The sequence below is a fragment of the Protopterus annectens genome, chromosome 4.part0 (genome assembly GCF_019279795.1).
Source record: "Protopterus annectens isolate FY-2018-M chromosome 4.part0, PAN1.0, whole genome shotgun sequence".
Taxonomy (NCBI): Eukaryota; Metazoa; Chordata; order Ceratodontiformes; family Protopteridae; genus Protopterus; species Protopterus annectens.
Window position 1 is genome coordinate 1,227,475,410 of NC_056733.1, and position 22,389 is coordinate 1,227,497,798.

A 22,389-nucleotide genomic window follows, 5' to 3' on the forward strand; every position below is an offset into this window, starting at 1 on the left:
CTACTCTGTTCCTCCCCCTTATGTAACTCTTACACTACTCAGAATGTGCTCATTTGCTATGTGACAGTGGAATTCAGTATCCTAACACTCATTTACATCAGATTGCCTACTAATGCTTAGTTACATGTCTTAGACTCAGCTTCCCCCTTAGCAACCACTAAACGGTGGCCATGTTGTTTTTGGTCTGCTGGTCCCTGCATTGTAAATCCATGTATTGCATAAAACCCACATTTGTGGGTTTATAACCTTCATTTTTATATTTTATATAGCGCAGCCCATTTGCGTGGGGCTGCGCTGCATTTAAACATTTATTTCTCATATTTGCTTCGGGGTACCTTGCCAATGGCCACATATTTGGCCATTGGCATGCTGCCTGACACATATACACCCTTTATTTGGAGCTGGCATGGCTCCATTGTGTTATTTGCAGAAACGTACTCAGTTGTCAACTGAGTACATTTCGGCAGCTAAAACGGCTCTTACACGGGATGGTTTGAGCTTCATGGATCGCTAATCTACCTCATTTGCATGCCTTTCAGCTGGAAGTGAGGTGATTAGCATATCCACGCCCACTTCGTGTAAGAGACGTTTTAGCTGGTCTCTTACACGGAATTTCGGGCCGTTCCTGGATCGCGAGGGCTGCATGGAGTCTTACAGTACTCTTAGACTCCGTGCAAGCCTTCGAGAATCCTGCTCATTATCTTTATTTGCTGGCAATACTACATTTGTTCTTCGAGGTGTGACTCTCTGTTTTACTTATTGTCTATGTTTTAGCTGTAAAATTCTTAATACAAGTTTTAAATTAAAATCTAAATATCTGTGATATTTGTAAAAATAAAGATGAAAATAGTGTGTGTGTGTGTGTGTCTATATATATATATATATATATATATATATATATATATATATATATACGTGTGTGTGTGTGTGTGTGTGTGTGTGTGTGTGTGTGTGTGTGTGTGTGTGTGTGTGTGTGTGTGTGTATATATATATATATATATCTATCTATATATCTATCTATATATATATATATATATATATATATATATATATATATGTGTGTGTGTGTGTGTGTGTGTGTGTGTGTATGTGTGTGTGGTGTGTGTGTGTGTGTGTGTCTATATATATATATATATATATATATATATATATATACATACATATAGAGTTAAAGTTTTGAACAGTGTTTTGCAGCAATTGCGAAGAGACAGACAAGTAATAAGATACTGATAGGATAATAGGAGGCGGCACCAGTCCATCACCCTGCCAGGGACCCCATTTGACCATGATTTTGCTCTGCCTACAATCTATTACACATCTTGTAGTGTGGGTCTTGTTGGGCAAATACCTTTAATAATATCTTTTGCATATGCCGGACTGCAATATATTTTTTCTTGCATTGCAGCATGCAAATGTAAAATCATTTTGAGTTAATTATCTCACTACAAACAGTAGAGGGCTTATTGTTTTCTGTGTGCCACACCAAAAAGACAGACAGAAATGCTTTTTTTGATTTTTAAGCAAATTAGTGTACTTTATCAACAATGGAAAAACTTACAGAGACTGTTTAATATCGACACAAATACAGGACAACATACAATAGTTCTACAGGAAAGACGAGTTGCTCTTCAGGAGAGGAGTAAAGTTACTAACAGACACTTGGTCTCAAAAAAAGGCTAAATATGATAACCAGTGTCCTGACTCCCCACAATACTACCCAAACCACTAAAAAAATAAATAAAAATCACAACAGCAAAGCTACATTGTTGCCTTTGAAAAATAAGCAGCTGATCATCATTTGGTGACTTTGCTTAGGAATGCTAAGAATTTGCTTTCACCTGAAGGAATCCATTAATGAATAGACCAAAGTAAGTATTTTTCTGCACTTCTGTTTTTATTGCAACTGCATGCTAGCAGTTTATTAAGTTGTTTATTATTTTTGCTGCACTTTTTCTGAAAAAAATGAACAGCAGGATTCAATGAAGTCCATGTAGGCTCCATGTAGAACCTACACATAATGTATCCGTGTACACAGACACGGCCTTTCCTCTGCAGCACTCCATGCGTATTAATGATGTAATGCACCTAAGGTAGGTTTTGCAGCATGAAACCTCACAGAATAACATGGATAATGTAGCCTTGTAACACCAACAGTACACCCACATACATGTCAGCCCATTAATCTGACCAAATGGAGTTTAAAAAATATTGCTGGAGCTTGTATGGAATTATTTCACTAATTTGGCTTTATTATTATCATTTTTTTTTTACTTTTATGTGCATGTTTGCACGATGCACCATATTTTAGCTATATTTAGTTCTGCACAACCATACATCAGAATGAGCCAGACATCTAAAAATGGAGAATAGATGCTTTCAATTGTTTTTTTTTTTTTTTTTTTATGTGCATCTGCTTGATGCACCACATTATTTAGCTATGCTTAGCTCTGCTCACCCATGCATCTGGCATGTGGCAGACATCTAAAAATAGAAACCAGATGCTTTCAGTTGGCATAGCTGCACATTGCCTAACACTGCTCAAACACATACAGCAAAGCTGCACCACACTTAAAGTAGCACCTTCACAGTATATGTGAAGATACATGAGTACCCTTCACTACTCTTGCAGTGAGATAGGTTGAGCGATGATCTGTAGTGTACTAGGTCCTGGGTTTGAGTCCTGAGTAGCATTGGGGTTTCATGTTTGTGCAATGTCAGTGATGCAACATGTTTTTGAAAGTTTCGATATGACATGCAATGGTGGGAATACATCCTGTTTAAAGGGCAATTGGCGGAAATTGCTCAGTATTCCTTGGAGCCTAATCTTGTGTGTCAGTATGGCTGTCATGGGGGAAGGAGTGCGCTTTCAGACACAGCACTGGGGTATTCCAGTGTCTAGGATTTTTATTGGACTCCTGATACAGCACCATAGACCCCGGCTGCTGCAGGATAACTATGTTGGGTCAGAATGCAAGTCTGAGGCCTGGGATAGTTTGGCCAGGGATCTGACCAGTGCAACTGGTATCCCTTGCACTGGTGAGCAGTATTGTTATCATTATGATGACCTCCAATGAAGGAAGAGGAGTACTTTGGATGACTGGATCCAAGATGCACAGACGAGAAACACCCCACAGAAAAGTAAGTATGTTTTCAAGTAATTCATAAATATACAAGCTGAATCTATGCAAAACTGGTATGCATAATGGTTTCCCCTCTCTTACCACAGTTGCAGAAGACAGGGCTTGTAGCATGCAGCCCCATGCAAGGTGTTTGGTCAAGATGAAGCAAGTGTGTGGTATGTAAGAAAATCAATAAAGTAATAAATGAATGCATAAGTTAATAATAAAACAAAAAATACAGATATTGCAGTCTTAACAGTCATGTATGAAATACCTGAGACATTATCGACTGTAATTAAAGTGTCAGTGCATATCTGAATGGTAAAAGCAAGTAAGCATGCAGTACTGTGTAGCATAGCTTTCAACCATTACTTATTGTTGCTAAATACCCAGATTAAGAGTCACTGTTGTGGTGTGCTCATTGTCAGAAATATGCTGTTGATTGCAGTCAATAACTGATTAGGGTAAACGTGTATGTTAACATAAGTCCTAGGCAGCTATCCATGTGTGTAAATGCAAGATGTGAAATAACATGAATCAATAAAGTGTAAAAGAGACAGTGATGTGATAAGGTATTTCAAATAAAATGTTCAGTATTACTGTAGTCACAGCTTGTGAGTTCTAATCTCACACCAGCCAACTGAAAAATTGTGCTGTTTTTAATACTGTTTCAGCATTTCATGAATAAAACATAACCATGCTTGCATGTGAAGTACACACCCATAGACATGTATCTTGAATGTCCAGCTGTCAAGTGTAATCAGTGTACATGGACATGCCTCTCAACTGTCATGATTTTGCAGGATATACTGAATATTGTCCCATATGTGTGGTCTGGTTGGTATATGATCTTGTTTTACTGGCCAGTCTCTGCCACCTTGGTTAGGATCAATGTCATAAAAAAAATGTCAGTCCTCTGAATTGCAGATATTAGACATCTCTCTAAATACATTTTAAAAGCAAATCTGTTATCCAAACACATTGTTACTATTGTAAGAGCACACCATGTAAGAATGTTCCCTGTTGATGTGCCTTTGTTCCACCATTATGTATGGTTGGGCCATAATGTTTTGTGCTAAGAGGTTGAGAGGTACATACATGGAACATCATATATCGAATGTAAGCAACATTGAATGATTGCTGGATGCAATATGATCTGAACTACAGTGTGTGTGTAAGGAACAGGGTAGTATTTCAAATAATAAATTTCATAGCAGTCAGTAGTGTTACAAGTAAAATCTAACATATCTAAAACTTCTTATTTGTAGTATGTTTTGTTATAATATCTGTAAAGTTGTAATGTTCTCCTTTCTTCACTCACCTCACCCCTTCTCTTCTTATTTATTTAATTAATATATTTATTATTATTTGTTATTATCATAGTATTTGTTATCTCATATGTTGTCCTTATGTATAATTTAACATTGCTTTCTTGTCAAATACATTTTCATTTATGTTATTTATTGCTGCATTCCTCATTTTATTATTTTTCAATTTTTCCATTATTCATTATTGTTTTCTTCTATATTATTCATTACATTTGTTTGGGGTATATTTTTTCCTTTATGTTTATATTTCTTTTACCACAGTGCAACAAGGTAGGCTGGTTCCTTGCAATCCACCAACCTTGGCTCCCCCTGGCTGAGGCATCGTGGCCCAGCAAATCTGGGCCACAGCCTAGTGGCATCCCCCTGTTGCTCCTGCACTATCTGCTCCTTCAGGTAGTTCCACCCCACAGGCTGGGAGTGTGCCCCTCTCTGGGAGTGGAGGCAGGGGGGATGCTTATGTCACTAGTGCACAACTGCCAGGCATGGTGCGTAGGCTTGTGCAGCACACTGTCAGCATACTCCTACGCTGGATGGAGAGCATGCTGTCCATCCTGGTGTGGAAGTCTGGCCGCAGGCACTGGTTTCAGCCACTGCTTCTACAGGATCAGTGAAGGTACAGTGCTGACAGTCCCATGGGTGAAGTCTTGAGTCACACTGTTACCATATCTTGATATCCATGGGACCCAGATCCCCATCCCCTTCCAAACAAAGGTGTTCACCACTCTCGTGTCCCTCACCAACCCTGTTTGCTGTCTTGTACATCTTGTCTATCTGCAAATGCTTCCTCACCTTTCCAACTTACTTTCCTCACACATACCTATGTCCCTTCCCCAACATTCCAGTCTCTCCATAAAGAAAAAAAAGGCACCTATCACGAAAAAAAATATCGTCCCATACATAGCTCTCCATTTCACACACATGTCCACTTGACACACATAATTTGGTCCAATTTGCTTGACAATTCACTTATGTTGTTGCTACCCCTCTCTCTGGGGGTGACAGTCCAAATTCAATTAAAATCTTTGCAAGTGCACAGTTGTTGCTGTTGAAGAAATGGATCACTATGATTCTTTTCTACACCCTTCCTGCACATTCCTACTTGCCTTTCACTATGTTTTACTCCCTGTCGGCACCCCATTTCACCACTTTCCTATCACCCTAATTTTCTTTTCTTTAAAGAATCACTGTGCGATGCTGCGCTATGTGAAGCTTCACTAAGCTAAGCTAAATGGCAGTGTATTATTACATGCATGTGAAAGCATAATAATCATGTTTAAAAAGTTCACCTATGCCTTATATCAAACCCAGTACCATCTGACTTGAACAATAGTGCATCAACCTGCCAAGCCACACAGGCAGTTAATTCACACAGGTGCTGTAAGCAAAACATAGTAATTGTTATTTTGTCATCATTAAGCATGTTTATGCAATGCTGCACATTGCACCACATCATGCAGCAAATCTGCTAAAAGATTAATGGAAAATTTGGAATTTAACTGAAAATCTGGCAGAGAACTAAATCACTGTAAAGCCATACACATAGTAATAGACATAAGTGAGGTATGTAAAAGCAGTTCAGTGTGCAGTTATCTGTACAACATGTAAAAACACACCTGCTATATAACTAACTCTGTAGCTCAATCTGTGAAATGCTTTGAAAATATTTATTTTTTGGCTCACATGATCCTGGGTTCAAATACACCTGTGCCTAGCATTTAAAATACATGTATGTGTACATCACTATTACAAATTGTGATATGTATGACTGTGTCATCACCTATTTATCCACTCAATGGAGTACAGGCGGAATTCATGCTTCTAAATAATGGAAGGCAAAGACCTACAGATAGGAACAAATTTTAACAGTTGCTATTACAACTGTAGAAAGTGCCTAGAATGTCAGGTTATGCATTACCATGAATTCTCAGAGGAATATGAAGTATGTAATTAAATGTAGCCCAGTAATTAAAGACTGCAGTCCACAATGATTGGCCAGAGATATGCCAGACAACCACAGGTATAAAAGTAACATATATATATATATATATATATATATATATATATATATATATATATATGAGTCATGCTATAAGTAAAGGTTGCCAGCATGCATGTTCCAGATGACTACCATGATATTACACATGACTTGGCAGTTGTTTGAGTGGTTGCAATAATGGTTAATGTACACTCCACCTTGTTCTAGGACACATCAAGCATGGTGCCTTTTACTGTTAATGATACCTTTGGCTAACACACTTACATTAAACACATACATTAATTTCCAGTGGAATAAGTTCTCTCAGTGTGGCTCTGGCTGTTAATCACGACTGCCACAGGCCCCACAGTTACTCTTCTGTGTTGTCCTGCAAAGTCTTCACCTTTTCTGTCTTTACCTATTACCAGCAGCAGGAGCATTAGCATCAACCTGTAGCACACATACCTGTATTTAAAAAGTAGCTGCTACAAACATTCTCACTTGCTGATGTTGTTTCTTTACCCCACAAATTTTCACCCCAACATATAAAAAAGAGATGGAATCTGCATCAATGCCTTATCTCTTTTTGAGTAGCTGTATGGGATTGGCTGATTATACTGCAAATAAGCTGCATTTAGCATTTCTGTACCACAGATTGGTTCAGATGAAATCAACTGCTAATAAGAACCATCATAAAAAGGCAAATTTCTAGCTAGGTACAGCAGTGTAGATGAGAGTTACTTCTTATGTCTAACTCACTGACACATTTCTTGTAGAACAGTATCTTTCAACAGAGGAGTATTGTACTCCATCAGGTATGTATCCATTTTGTTTCCTACATGATGCATATGTCTGAATATACTTTGGGAGAATGTGGATAACATCAGTAAGCCTTTGTTAGAACTGTACTGATGACATGGCATTGATCTCCAGCCCTGTTACACATAAAGAGGCTGTAGAGTGCACCAAGGGTATAACGCTGCGTGATACCGAGGTACACAGGTCTCCTGGGTACTTCCTTTGATGGCAGCTGTAATAGTACCCTGCTGTTTTGTTGGTACTATTGTTTATATTTCTTTTTTTGTGGGGGAGATATTTCCTGCTATGGGGCACACTACAATGGACTGCTGTGTTTGGTGTGTGAGCATACATGAGTATCTGTCATGGCACAAACAGGAATATGTCACTGTTGCTACTATCCTAATTGCATCCACACCCTTTGTATTTTTACCCCACTGCTGAATATGAGATGAGTAATCAAGCGGTGAATGCTGATAGCCTCCCTTTACTGCTGTATCTCAACATAGTTTACTCATGCGTATGTGATCCTTATATGTGTTCTCATTTCTTTGTATTTCAGTAAACATTATAAATGCAAGTCACAGGCCACCATTTTCTGAGGAGGAAAATGAACTCATCATTGAAGCATTGCAACAAGATTATCAGGTCATGCTGTCCCAAAGGAGGGCAAATAGGTCAGAATGTGCAGCCCTGTGGTGAACTGGTGCACACCATCAATGCCATGGGTCATCAAAATCATAGCTATGAACAAGTGCGATACTATGCCACAGACATTATCAATGCAGCAAGGAGGCATGCAGCTGATGTGGCCAGGGATCGTCAGGTCACTGGTGGTGGGCCCATAGCAGAACCTCCTCTCATGGCCACAGAAGAATTCCTGGCAGACCTTGCTATACAGAACAGCTCCATGACATCCCTCAGCCAATATGTTGTGGATGTGGGTGCCACCCATACCTTTAAGGAGGAGCTACCAGGTATGCTTAGTTAGATCATCAATAGAATACTATTGCATTCATCCTGTTAGGTGTATATAGTTTCACATCAGTGTCAGGTGCTTTCTGTGGGGTGGGAAGTAATTTAGCTGCAGTTGTAAGCTCATGTAGAGATTGCCACCCACATACCTTTTAACATTGCAGTTACTGTAGATATGAGAGTATTGGATATATTAACTCCTGTTATATTGTAACATGTGGTGCTGTTGCTATTACCTTTTCCTTAACTTTTTTCAGGACCATCAGGGATTGAAAGAAGTTGTGTTGCTGCTGCTTTTGCTGCTGGTGAGCAGAAAACTGTTATGTCATAGATGTAGATATATTTCAATGTCTTAGCTAAAGTGTCATCTCAGGCCTGCTGGCTGGATTGATGTACTGTATGGATAACTGTCAGATGTACAGATATTTTCTGAATATCAATAGTTCAAAGTCATACCAAGGCCTTGTAGGTATGACCATAGTGATTGACCTGAAAACTATTGTCAGGATATTAATGATTGTCATGACTGTCAACTGTACAGACTTTGGCAGAATGTTCACAGTGTACATAATTTAGTTTTTGCTCATTAGATTGTTGTTTTCTGAATAATCATTTCCAAATCATTACAGATTGGGATTATAAAATGTCCACATGTCCTACTGTGTGAGGTTGGGAGATATAGAAGTCTGCAATAGTGACAGCAGTGTATACAGCTTAACATATATTGCACCATAGTAGTGCAGAGCATAATAGAGCAGGTATCAATGTACTGCTTTTTTCTTTTTATCACAGGTGACCAGAGATGTTGGTCTTTGTCCCCTACACAACCTGATGTCAGTGTCTCTTTAGACTCTGATAATGATGGTGGCCAAATTGAGATACAGCTGGGGGTTGCAGAGGCTAAATCAGACACAGAGGTTTACATCCCTTATCTACCCTCATTATCACTGTACACAGCCAGTATGCCTATGCACATCCAGTCCCCTGAGGCCACAGATATTGGACATTTGGAGGGTGGGGACATTGAACAGGGAAGTGTGGCTGCCGTAGCTTCAGTGACTTTCGATACTGTCCATAGTCAAACTGTTGGTGAGGTTCCACACAGGTGGATTTATAGGGGTGCTTGTAGGTAGTCTGCTTTCCCTCCACCACCTGTTGGAGGTGTCTCAGCACGTGTCACTCGGCATATGTTTAGGGCTGTCATGGAGGCAAAGGCACATTTGGAAAGGAACTCCTAACGAATGCCCAAGGTTATGGATGCAGAGCACAGTCTGACATCAGTGACTGCCTCCACCGTGTTGCTGATACCTTGAATCGGTTGACTGACAAAGTGGAAAGAGGTAGGTCTGAGAGAGGTCGCATACTATCTGTCTTGGAGCACACATTGTGATGGAATGTCTGAGTGGAGTTGAGCATTGGCCTAAAGAACATAGGTCAGCAGCTATGTCTGCTGAGAGTCAATGTGGCCATACCCAGTCATGCTCCTTTGCTCCAGAGGGGAGTGTGCTATCCACACAAAGAAGTAGCAGTCCACTGACTTGTGGTCCTGGGTATTCCCATGGAGGACACATGCTCAGCCGACATCAGTCACCTTCAAGTAGTAGCACAGCATCTGACCTTGAGGGTGGAGGTGCCAGTGCAACTGTTGGCAGAGCCAGTTCTCACGTTCAGGGATAGAAACAATGAACTGTCAGCTCTACCATGTACTGCTCACAGATGTTTAACATACAGACATGTAGGGCTAGCACTGAGCTTGGCTGTGTTCATGCAGACACTCACAAACCAATGTCACATTGAGGGCACCTACAGATGCACACGCAACATTTCCATGGTCTATCTTGCCTACCTCCCTTTCTTATTCACACACACACACACACACACACACACACACACACACACACACACACACACACACACACACACACACACACACACACAATCTATTGGGTCAGCCTAGGCCTCCTGCACCCCACACAACACCCTGTGCAAGTGATGATAAATGTGCCACACCCCTATCATCTGTTTTATGGATGCATGTAAATAAAGCTATGTGCCTGATCCACAGGGTGACTATATACATTAGTATGAATTCCTATAATCTGTTAGTGATATTGACATGTGACTTGTACTGGTCATTTACAGATATTGCTTGAATGTAACTTTGTTATTGCACTGTTTGTGCATGGAGCTTTTCTCCTTGGGTCTCCACTGAAAATGGGTCACCAGCCCAGTTGGACTAACCTGGTTAACAAAAGACAAACAAACAAACAAACAAACAAACAAACAAACAAACAAACAAACTGACAGATTAACTAACTAACTAAATAAATAAATAAAATATTCTACTTTGCATTTATAATGTGGCTAACGTAATAATTTGTCTATGTTAAAATGGATCCTGTTGTAAGGGCAATGGAGTCACACAATGAAATGTGTCTCATGGAAATATCTACACTTCTCTTTCAGGACTGTGTAGGAAACACCTATGGGTACACATCTACAATCAACCTATCAACATCAGACCACAGGACTGAATGTTAGCACAGAAGAAAAATGGCATCAGAACAGTAATATGGTATAGGTTCATGGGCTCATATGTGTTTACTAGGCTAATGACCACAAGGGCCTTTTTAAGCCTAGTCATGTATCCCAAATCTCTGACAAGCTTGAATACCCTTGATAAGTGTAAGCAGGGGTTTGGGAGATGAAACATTTACAAAATGGGGTCTGGGAGATGAACCATTTACAGTTTGCCTGTGTCCATTAGAGACATGGGTGCCAAACCAGGGATTCATTTCCTGTTCCCCATCTATTTGTCCATGTTGCACTTGAATTGGGTTAGGGAGGAACTCTGCTTCACATGGATGGGGAGCCTATTCCACAGATGGGGAAGTCTGTGGGATACATACCTGTCTGTCCAACAGGTCCTATTTATATCACAGGCAATGTGTAAGTCTTTAGAATGGGTAATTCTGGTGCTGTTTGTTTTGTGGATATTCAGGAAGCCCTGAGTGGGGTTTGACAATGTCCTGTATGCCAGGCATAGATCTCTCCTCAAAAGCTTGTTGGAGCCAAAATAAAGGGATTGGGCCTTGAGGCAATCTGCATAGGACATTTTACTTATGTCCTGCATTAGTTTTAGTGAGGAACCTCTGCTGACATTCCAATTGTTGGATATGCCTGGTTAGGTACATACCAAAGGGAGCATTGTACTCAGTTATAGGTCTGGTGAATGCCAAATACAGTGGCACAATGACTTTCTTGGACTCAGATGCCATAGCTTTGTTCATAACTTGTGCAACATAGAAAGATTTCCTCAATACTTTAGACACATGACAGTCAAAGACTAGATTACTATCAATGTGAGTCTCTAAATTCCAGAGTACTGGATCAACTGTTAGAGGTGTGTTGGCAATATGGTAATTACTAGGGGTGGATGACTTCCCAAAGGATAGTATTATGCATTTCTTGGCATTTAGTTTTAGTCCACAGCTCTGATGGTTACATATTACATTATCGAAGTTTCAGTACTTTGAATACCATATGGTCGACACCATATGAGCAAAGTACTAAAACTTCAAAAATGTAATAAAAAAACAAAACAAAAAAGAAACAAAAGTAACTCCTTTGAGCAGGGGGGCAAGCCCCCCTTGCACCCCCACACCCCCCTACTTAAATATACCAACTCCAAGATCGCACTTTAACAGAGTTAAGCACAGAAAAGGGAAGGTTTCCCTTTCCTACACTGTAGTGCGATGTCGGAGTTGGTATATTTAAGTAGTGAGGGGTGGGGGTGGGCTTGCACCCCACATGGGGGACCCCTGCTTACACCCTTTACTTTTTTTTTTTTTTTTTATAAATTTTTTGGAGCATTTGAAAATGTAATTGTTCAATTATTAAAGGTCGACCTTTAGTGATTCGAGCAATTGCATTTTCGATGTTCCAATAGGAACCCGTTCTGACACAGTTGTATGTCTGTGTCAGACTCTCCTGGAGAACATTTGTGTCAGTGTGGGATTCAATGACAGCTCCTAATTCGCAATCATCTGCTAATTTAGTCAGTCAGAGACCACTGATATTGGCTGTGACTTCAGAGAAGTAAATATCAAAAACGAGCAATCCAAGGACTGATTCCAGTGAGACTCCACTTGTGACTGGCCTCTTTGTAGAGGTGGACCTCCCAATTCTAACTTCCTGGATACTGTCTGTGAGCCACTTGACTATCCACTGGATAACCCTAACCTCTTGAGTCTGTCAACAATGCCTGATTGAGGTATAGTGTCAAATGCCTTGTCAGGTCAAGGTATGCAGTATGAACCATTTTCCCCTCATCCATTGCTTTGGTTACCTTCTCAAAGAAGTCCACCAGGTTGAGTAGGTATTATCTGCCCTTGATGAAACCAAACTGGGTTGGGTCTAGTGCTTGGAAGTGTACAATATCTCTGTTTATCATTCCATTATAATTCTTTCCATGGCTTTACATATAGGACTAATGAGACTTATGGGTCTGTAGTTTCCAGGGTCTGTGGATGGCCCACATTTGTACAGAGGGATGACTGTTGTTGTTCTCTATTTACCAGGCATGAAGCCTGTTTGGAGTCTACAGTTAAATAGTAATTCCAGAGGCCCTGATAGGTCATGTTTCATGCTACATAGAAGGCATCCTGCAATATTGTTTGGGTCCATTGATGCTGTGTTTTTGGTCTTAAAGAGATCATTAAGGACCTGTTCCTTAGTGATAGTAGGGGGAGTTATATTTGATGGTATTTCCTGAGAAAAGGTTGAAGGGGACAGAGGGGTAAAGTTGAATTTATCAGCCAGGAGATTTGCTCTGTCTTCTGGCTCATTATAGATTGGCTCCACTTACAATGAGCTCTGCACACAATTGTGCATTGCCTTTGTGGTTGCAGACATAGCTAAAACTAAAGTATGCTTTGTGTTTGCCCTTGGCCTGGGAAGCCAAACTTACCTCAGATTTGGCTTTAGTAGACTTTATTTGTCCTCTGAGTTATTTGTTTAGTTTGATGAGATTGATTTTATCCTGCTGGGTGCTACACCTCCTAGTTTTTGCCATGATTTTCTTCATTCTATTATATAGCCTGTTGATTCTGGGATTCCACAAGGGTGGCTTGATTTTCAGTTAGTTGTGTACTTCTTCCTGATAGGTACAGCTGCCTCTAAGCAACTGCTAAAATGCTTGTACAGTGATTCTGTGAACATTTCTGCATATGCTGCAGTGTTCTCATGGTTTGTGGGGGCTTGACAGCTGTAGTGTTCTCATAGTTTGTGGGGGCTTGACATTTTGCTGGGCTATCACTTAATAGCATGCCTTAGCCTTAGAGTAGTTCCTGAATATTGCATGTTTAGCTGGGGGTTCAGATTTTATTTTTATTTCAAAGGAGACCATTTTGTGGTTTAATCTTACCAGGGAAGACATTACAGTATGATGTGTGCATCACTATCCCATATAAGTGAGAACCAGATCCAGTATCTTTGCACCCCTGGTTGTTGTATTGGCTATCTAGTCCAGATAGTTTGTGTTTACAAAATCCAGGAATGTCTGTGTCTGTATGTTTTGTATAGTACAGGATTTATGGTTAACAGTGGGGTAATTAAAGTCACCCATGAATATGGTATTGGGTTAGATGGTTACTGTTTTTAATAAGTTTTAATATATGGTATAGGTCTCCTGGGTCATAGAGGGGGGCCTATAGCTTACAATGATGTAGTATTGGATTTTGACAATGGAGATTTGAACATGGAGCAGCTCAAGTGCATTGTCTTGTTTAACCAGCCTTGAAGTATATTTATTTTTGATGTAGAGACACCTCCACCTTTAGTCCCTACCTGTGAAGTAGCTAGTCTAAATGTGTGGAAGGCATTATATCCTTGCAGTGTTGGTGTGGTCTCCATGACTTTAAATCATGTCTCAGTGACCACACAAATGTCAGCATTCTCTAGGATGAAGAGAGCTTCTAGGGAGTGGTTTTTTTGTTTAGATGCCTAGCATTGAGCAGTAATGCTTTCAGATTTTCTTGGTTTTGACTTGTTATTTCATAAATACTTTCAGTTTAGCATTGCCTAAAAAAGACACTATGGTGGAAGACAATGTTTTAGCTAATATTTGAAAGCCTAGAGGGTAGAGGTGCAGACCATCCCTGCCAAAGCAGTGTGGTCCATTAGCCATCTCCTTCCATGCTGACAAATATTGCACACCCTTAGAATGACACAAGAAACTAAAACAATTATTAAAGTCAATCATATTTGTTCATATTGTGGAGTCATCATTGGAGAAGGTGAAATGCTGGTCAATGCTAGGCTCACACCAGCCTAGGACACATATTCTGAGAGCTCCAAGATGTCTCTCTTAATATAGTCTAGGGAGGTATGTCTCAGGTTATGTACTCCCACATGGACTATGACTGAGTTATATTGGTTGGTACTTGCAGTCCAGTGACATGAGTACATGTGTAATGTGGTGGAGCCTAGCCCCTGATAAGCAAATGATCATACCTTTCTCCTTACTCAGCCTAGTGAGAGGGAAATCAGTGTGTCTCACGATGCAGTCTCCAATGACTAGAATGTTGAATTGTGTGGTGGATTGTCTTATGGGCTTAGAGGATGAGCCTTCATAAGATGCAGCTCTATCTGTTGTGTTTTGAAAGAGGGCATTTGGGACTGTTGAGGGCATTTTTATCTGTATTTCATTTAGAAGGTCTTTGTGGTTTAGGAAGGTTACATTTAAGTGCCTCAGTATATGTCTGCTTTGAATTGTGTGTGATGGGTGTGGTGTGTGTACCACTGACTACCTTATTGACATTAGGAATACTTTTATGTGAGAAATTTACCTCCAGTAACATTGTGTAAATCTCTGAGCATATCAAAACAATCCTATCTTGGTTTGTGATTTGTTGTGGAGTTGACTGGTACAATTCATATTTTGTTGTTTTACCTTTAGTTTCACTTTTGGTAGTGAGAAAGGGATAGGATTTGGACAGGCAAGCTCTGGCTACCACAAGGAGCCTGGACAGCTATAAATTTGCACAGGCTGCAGAGAGGAAAATTCTGAGCATATCAAAACAATCTTGTTTTGGTTTGTGATTTGTTGTGGAGTTGACTGGTAAGAGCAGTTTTATTTGAATTTATATTGCATTTGTTATCACTATTTATAACTGTAGGTAGGAAGAGACTGCTTATTAACAAGCTTTACTTTGATTCATATTTTGTTGTTTTACCTTTAGTTTCACTTTTGGTTGTGAGAAAGGGATAGGTTTTGGACAGGCAAGCTCTAGCCACCACAAGGGGCCTAGACAGCTATTCCTCAGAGATGGTCACCAAAGATATTCTTGTAATTGGAGATTCAGTTATTAGGGGAACTGGTACTTATATTTGCAGAGATGATAATGAACATTGAGTAGTGTTATGCTTGCCAGGAGCAAAAATAGAAGATGTGAAACAAGCCTTGGAATTCCTTAATGTAAGGAAGTATGGATCTGTTTTTATTCATGTTGATACAAATGATGTCACCAACAAAGATTATCTGACTGTTACTAGTGTTAGGACATATTTTTCACAAATCACCTATAGAAAGGATAGTCAGGTCACTGTGAATAAAAAGATGTTTTGAATAAACACCTACATGGAAAAAATGTCCTGCTTTAAAAAATGGAAATGTGTAGAGCATCCAAGCCTTCTTTTGGGCACACATGTTCAGACAGGATGGTGTGCATTTGTTTAGATCAGAGAAGAATATTTTTGCAGCAGATATTTTGCAATATTTGACAAACACTAGCCAATATTTTTGCCATGTCAAAAATGTAACAGTTCACAGATAGCAACATTTGATGCATTTCTGATGATTGTTAATGCTAGGAGCATTAATAATAAAGTTTTTTTTATTAGAAAATTTGCTACATTCCCACAAGATTGATGCTGTTATAGTTTGTGAAACATGGTTAAAGAACAATGACTGGAAACCAGTTCTGTCAGGGTATAAATGTTTTTACTACAACAGACATTCTAACAAAAAATCAGGTGGCGTGGTGTTATAATACAGATTAAAGATAGCTATGAACTTGTGCTTGTTATATGTTGAATGATAACACCAATACTATAGACTGTGTAACTGTGATAATAAAGGCAACCCTGGAACATATAACAATTGTTGGAGTGTACAGACCACCAAAGTCAAGTGCAGATGACCTAGAGGAATTCATACATTTCTTACATGAAACACAGGAGGGAAGAATAATATTATGTGGGGACTTAAATTTACCAGAAACAGACTGGAATAATATTGATTCAACAACGTTAGTAAAGAAATTATTCACAGAGTATATTCAGGAACAACAAATGCTTCAAATTGTAAAAAAAAAACTACCAGGGGACAGAATATACTAGATATTGTTTGTGTTCCCAAAGAAATTACTGTAACTTCAAGTCAGGTTTTACCACCATTGATGTGCAGTGATCATGCGGTCATAAAGGTTAATTTGTTGTTAGATAATTGTGCCAAACTGAAATTTAAGCCAATGCACCGAAGGTTAATTACAGATTATAGGGAAGCAAAACAGTTACTATCTAAAACTAACTGGAGTGAGGTGTTCAGTGCAAAAACTGCAGATGGAATGTGGAAAGTTTTGAAAGAGAAATTGAGTGCAAACATTCAAAAAATGTTTAACATCAGGATCTAGGCACGCAACATCAGGGGGGTATATTTCCTTAAGAACAAGATACCTGATTAAGGTGAGAGACAAAAAATATAAGAAATGGAAGAGAAGTCAAACTACAACTTTGAAAACTGAAATAAATGAGCTGGACAAACAGATTAAGCATAGTGTTAGACAAGATCAAGAAAAATTTGAAGAAAATGTATATAAAGATGTTGAGCATAATAGGAAACCTTTATATAGATACTTAAGATGTGGAAGGAGTAAAGATACACAAATTGATAAACTGTGCACAGATTCTAAAATTTATTCTCAGACACAACAGATTATAGATATATTTACAATATCTTATTTCCAAACAGTTTGGCTCCACAAAAGGGGTGGTAAGTTGTCCTAGTGACATCCAGGTAATCCCAGATACTGGAATCAAATTAGATTATATTGAAAAAGAACTGTGCAAACTGGATCCAAACAAAGTGTAGGGAGGAGACAAAATAAGTAACAATGACCCGAGAACACTTAAGCAAGAATTTACACTGCCATGACATTTATTATTCACTAGGCCATATAAATATGAGGAGATTACTCAAGATTGGAGATGTACTTATTAAACCTGTCTTTAAGGGAAAGGGGAGTAGGACAAACCCAGAATCATATAAAACCTTAAGTCTACTTTCATGTTGTGGAAAAATAATGGAGAAGGTAATACTGGATTAAGTTATTGTCAGAAATGGATAAATTGGGACTTGAAACCTTATATCAGCATGCATATGTTGAAAATAGATCTATTACCACCTGTAACATAATATGCCACGGTGGTATGGCGGTAGCGTTGTTACCTCACAGCAAGAGGTTCTCCCATTCGATTCTCAGCTTGGCTTGGGAGTGCCTTCTGTGTGGAGTCTGCATGTCCTCCCCGCGGTTGGGTAGTGTTTGAAAGATATGCGTGTGTAAATGGGCGTGCCTTCGTTGAAGGTTGGGCGTCAAGCTAGCACCTCGGCATTTCATAAAAATCTACTGCCAATCATTAGCGGACCGGAGTTCTGCTGTGGCGACCCCTTACCGGGAAAAAGACGAAAGACAAACAACAACAACCACCTGTAACATGATGTTCTATAACAATATAATAACAGCCATGAATGAAAAGTTGTGCTGTGATGTGATTTATATAGATTTAATTTCAGCATTTGACAGGGTCATGCACAAAACACTGATCAATAAATTATTCCAACTAGGTATTGATGTACTGTTGATAAGATGGATAGCTGCATGACTTACAAATAAGAAATGGCAAGTATCACACACCAAATGGACAGGTGAAATCCTTGGTTACAGTCATGGTGTCCCACAGGGCTCTGTCCTAGGCCCTTACTTATTGTATCTTTCAGACTTTACTTTTTCATCCGAGGTGTTCTACATTCTCTATACTGATGACTTGAAATTGAGTAAACTGATTACAAGTGTTACAGATAAGGCATGTCTGCAAAATAATTTGACTAAATTGATCATTTGGGCACAGGAGAATAATATGTTGATAAATACATCAAAAACTAAGCATATGAGATTTGGGAGACTTAAGCTGAAAAGTGAATATTTAATACAGCACACAGTGACTGAAACTGTAGACTCATTTAAGGACCTGGGTATATGGGTAGATTCAGCTATGAGTTTTTCTAATCATATCAACCAATTGGCTAATGATAGTTATGGAACTATAGGTTGTATAAAAAGATTTATAAAGTCTAGGAAATCAAACATAATGAAGTTATTGTTTGTTAGTTACATTAGACCCAAACTTGAGTATGGAATAACAATATGGAAACCATATAGGAAAATAAGAATGAATAAACTGGAAAGAGTACAGCGGAAATATATTAAGGGCATCCATGGATGTGAAAATCTAAGTTATTATGAAAGACTAAAATATCTGAACTTATACAGTGTCTCTTACAGATATTTAATAGGATATCTTATTCAGGAATATAGGGCATTTAGGGACAACTACCTCTGGGAATGTTTGGGGTTATCAAAAAGTACCAGAGAATCATCAGATAACCTATGCAGAAGATTCTATAGGAATGAGAAGTGTACTAATTGGTTCTCTGACAGAGTAGCTGATGCTTGGAACAGACTACCAAATTACATTAAAGCAAGTACTAGTTTAGCTATTTTTAAGAACAGTCTGGATATTTATTATGGGAACAAGTGTTTTGGCATATTGGCAAGCTAGAAAGGCCTTAATGCCCGTGCTTGAAACATTTGTATTCATGCATTTATGTGTCTCCCACATATTATATCAGTTTGTCTGAGAATGAACTGGTTGTTAGTAAACATGAAGCAATTTCTACATTGCCATAGGATGCCCATATCCACTAAGGAAGTAACAGATACAGTGGAAAAGTTCATATCCGTGGAAACAGACCTTTTTATATTGATTATACAGTTGTAGTGTGAATATTAATCAATGTCACGAGTATCTGTTATGCAACTATGGGGATAGTGCGTGCCACTGCAGGCTAGCTGTCCTGTGTGCAACTAGGTATTGGAGAAAATTCAGTCATGCTTTTACAGGAAAAATGTCATTCAGTTTGTCTGGGTCTGTGCAGAGCACTGCCAAACACATGACGGGAAACTAATATGCAGACTCTGAAAATGTAAGGATGAAGTATTTAGGCAGGTAGAAGCAAATCAATCAGTACCTACTGAAAACAAAGAATTAGCTTGTCAAGAATGATGAAAAGATGGGAGTAGCATGAATGGTTACTGCATGACTGCTACTAGTACTGCTCTCACCACCGCTTCACTCTGCTGGGATATCATGCCCCTTTGTTTCTTCTCTCACCAGATGCAAAACATTAACACCAATCCCAAGATAAGATGCAGGCCACAGCCTGTCTGGCGATCCAAAGTCTTGTCCCAGATGATGTAAGGGTCTCTAGGCTAGTTGTAGCCTTTCCCAGGTAGATGCCTTGAATAGCAACCAGACTAATCAGTTCAGTTTTGCATGTATTATGCCTTGGGTTCCAAGGTTTATAGGAATGCGACTAAGGTAGTGACCTGATGGTGATTAGGAGCATAGCTGTTGCATCACAATATAATGTTCAATGTCAGATGACATAGATGTCCAACTTTGTCTTGCAAGGTCCACAGTGGCAGTGATCCATGTTAGATAACATTTTCACAGCAATTCATGCAGCCTGCTCTTCAAAACAGTAATGGCGGTGCTCTGCTTGATATGGATGTGAGGCCTACTGCAGAGGAGTGTCCAAGTCTAAGAGATATTCTTGTCCCTCCAGCATGTCCTATGTATGTCATACCATAAACGTAGGTTCCTGGAACATATAACTGTAATCCCACATTAGTTCACACAACTTGCATTTGCTATCTGGTTGTTTGAAAGGCATTGTAGCCTTGCAAGGCCAAGTACTGATTGCAAACCTGAACAAGTTTTCTGTGCAGGCACAGACATCCACATCTTAGTGCCTACAGAGGATGTGTTTTATGCTGTGAACCCCGAGGGTTTAACAGCATGATCCGTACTTTGCTGGAGTTGTACATTGTGACATTTGTAAATCTGCTCTTGCTACCCTGCCTAATAACAGGATTATGGTTCAGGCAAGTGCCATATGACTAGCAAAGCAAGGTACTCAATCCACAATGTTATCCTACACTGTCAGGTACTGTTTTATCTTAGAATGCCACCATAAACTTAATAACATCTTACATGTATGCATCTGTCAGGCTACTGTGTAACCATGGATTGTTTTGATGTATAAACAAGCAATAATCTATTGTTAATGACATTAGCAGTGTTTGCTGAAGAAAAATAGACACTATCCCATAGGCTGATGTAAAATGCTGTGATTAAGATCCCACACATACCTACCAAGTTGGCTGCAATAAGAATAGTACCACCTCCTATCCACATTTACAGAACACTGAACAGCACACACCCCAAGTTGGCTGTAGTGAGAATAGAAGCCCTATCTTTCTAATTTTACAGCCTACAGAACACAGTACTTAATGCACTCACCATGCCTGAAGTCTGACATTAACATGACTTTAGGTAATAGATGGCATCAGCAGACCATGTACAGGGCAAGGGTTTGGAGGCCTGCATCAATTACAAGGCCCAAAAATGAGCAACACACACACACACACACACACACACACACACACACACACACACACACACACACACACACACACACACACACACACACTCTAAGTGGGCTGGAGTGAGATTAGAAAACTTCTTATCTATATTTACAGATTACAGAACACAGTACTTAATGAACACTCCACAGCTTAAGTCTGCTTTACAAATCAATGCAGGTGAACTAATCTTAGAGGAACTAACCAAGTCATGTGACGAACAGCTTTGGAGCCCTGTAGAGTCACATTGATTCTTACTGTCATCTGTGGCTAGTACCCTAGCAGTCAGGTAACCATTTATTAGCCTAGCTATGGGACAGCAGTACCCATTTTGAGCATACATGTCTGTTTCCATTTGGAAGAGCAAGCCTGTGGCCACAATCAATTTGCCCTGTCCATGAGTGAGCACACAACATTATACATTACACAATTTGTTCAGTTGATGTACTGAAAAAATATAATAGAACCAAACCACAGCCAGTATCCAGAAAAAATAAACTTTTAATGGTGAGTGCTTTCAGGACAAATTTTGCCACTGCATCAGACAACACATCTCTTTACTTTAGTATTTAAAATATATTCCAATCAATAAAAACTCCTGTGTAATTAGCAGTCAATTAAAACCATTAACAAGGCAATTAAAATTTAAAAACATAGATACAAATTGTCATCTTACTAAGTTCCTTGCCTGTAAAACTGGCTTTATGGAAACCTTATCATTGAGCCCCTTCCCCATTGTTAGCTCTCCCCTTCACCATTGTAGCCCTCATCCTGATTATCCATTCTAGTTCAGCCACTTCTATCCTATTGGCAACATCCCATCTCCTTTCATTATTTCTGTTTCTATAGCCATAAATCTAAATGTATGTGTCCAAGCTTACTTGGCCATGTGTTTAGCCAAAGCATTATTATCTGCCCCCCTGCGTATATCTTAAATATGTTCTCTCATCCTTTGCTTTAACATACTGTTGGTTTTGCCTATATAATATGCAGAACATACCATACAGTGTGCCAGATAGTCAAGATTGCTGGTGTTACAATCAGCAGATACTCTAAACTCTATTGTCTTCCCTGTACCAGGGTGAACAAATGTACTACTACTATCGATGTATTGACAATTACAGTTGGAACAGGGAAAAGTACCTCTATTCCTATTATAGGAGTTATCTAGTGAGTACCTGGGGTGACATAATAACCTTTTTAAAGATTTTTTTGTTTTTATAGGCAAAGGTGGGGTCATCTCCCAAGATCTGTCTAATTCCATCTTCAGCGCATAATGCTGCCCAGTTCTTCCTATAAATTTCTTGCATGAGATTCACATTACTTGAATAGGTAATGGGTATTCTCATTGACCTTGGGGCAACTTGTTC